The sequence below is a fragment of the Mus pahari genome, chromosome 9, assembly GCF_900095145.1.
Source record: "Mus pahari chromosome 9, PAHARI_EIJ_v1.1, whole genome shotgun sequence".
NCBI lineage: Eukaryota > Metazoa > Chordata > Mammalia > Rodentia > Muridae > Mus > Mus pahari.
In genome coordinates this window covers 68,009,728-68,011,230 of record NC_034598.1, presented here as the reverse complement: position 1 = coordinate 68,011,230, position 1,503 = coordinate 68,009,728, and positions in this window count along the sequence as shown.

Sequence of the window (1,503 nt, the reverse complement as noted above, 5' to 3'; positions counted from 1 at the left end):
CAGGAGGATTTCTGAGTTCGAGGCCAGCCTGATCTACAAAGTGAGTTCCAGGACAACCAGGGCTATACAGAGAAACCCTGTCTCAAAGAAACAAAAAACAAAAAACAAAAAAAAAAAAAAGAAAGAAAAAAAAGAAAAAAGAAACCCTGACTAAGACACCCATCATCAATGGAAGCCAGAGCAAGAGTTCAAGCAGGAACCTTAAGGCAAGAACTGAAGCAGAGACCATGGAGAAAGGCAGATTACTGGCTTGCTTCTGGGCTTATGTTCAGCAACCTTTCTTATGTAACTCAAGCCCATCTCACTAGGAATGGAACCATCTAGAGTGGGATGGGCCCCCCCCTACATCTATTAGCAATCAAGAAAGTTCCTCCTCAGAAATGTCCGCAGGCCAGTCTGGTGAGGCAATTCCTCAACTGGGGTTCCCACTCCCAAAGTATATAAAGTTGTCCCTGAAGCCAATTTTTAAAATGATAATGCCTTAATGATACAATGATTTTTATTTGTCTAATTATTTATTCAACGACTGTATTTTGCATATCTCTTATAAGGAGGTTAGCAGACAAGGTACTGGGAGAAAAATGGACAACCAAATTGTTCGAATCCTACTGAGGTTGTATTTAGTTGCCTGGGAAGGAGACAGCATGGGAACCAAGTCACAAGTAGAAAAATATGTAGTAGAACAATATGTCAGAGGATAAACATAGGGGATAAAAATAAACTAGTGTAAGGAGAAAATAAAGCAGTAATGTAAAGAAGGGCACTGACCTGAGTGATGAATCAGAAGACTCCATGAGAATGGGACATATAAGGAAGCCACTCAGACAGGCAAATGGCACAGGAAGTTCAAAGGTCTGAAAGTGGCAGTATGTATGGTAGGTTCAAAGAATGGCCAGAGATTCTTGTGATGGAAGAGAAGTGAACCAAAGAGAGGCCAGAGTGAAAACCGAGCTCCACAGATGGACCAACTTCAGGAGCCATTTATGCCCTTAATTGACAGATAACATTATTGTCATAAGCAATATAATATTTGGGCTCATATATACATTATGGGACTGTCATACACAGAAAATTAACAAAGACATTGTCTCCAATAGTCATCATTTTCTGTAAATATACTTTATGTGAGCTCTCCTGACATTTTAAAGAATACACTGTATTGTTAAGTATAACCAAAATAATTCTTTTTTTCTAAAGATGTGTTTTCTTTTAATTTCATGTGTATAAGTGGTTTTGCCTGCATCTATGTATGTACATCATATTCATGGGATGCCCGTAGGGATCATAAAAAGACATCAGTTCTCTGGAACTAGAGCTTTGTATGGTTGTAAGCTGCCGGGTCCATGTTAGGAACGAAACCTAGGTCTTCTACAAGAGCAGCCAATGATCTTAAATCTCCAGCCCCCTACAACATAATTTTTCATTTATTCCTCCTATTTAACTCTGCATTCCTTGGTCAACAACTGAACTGACCACTCATTCCTCAGCTTCCCAGCCTTTGAT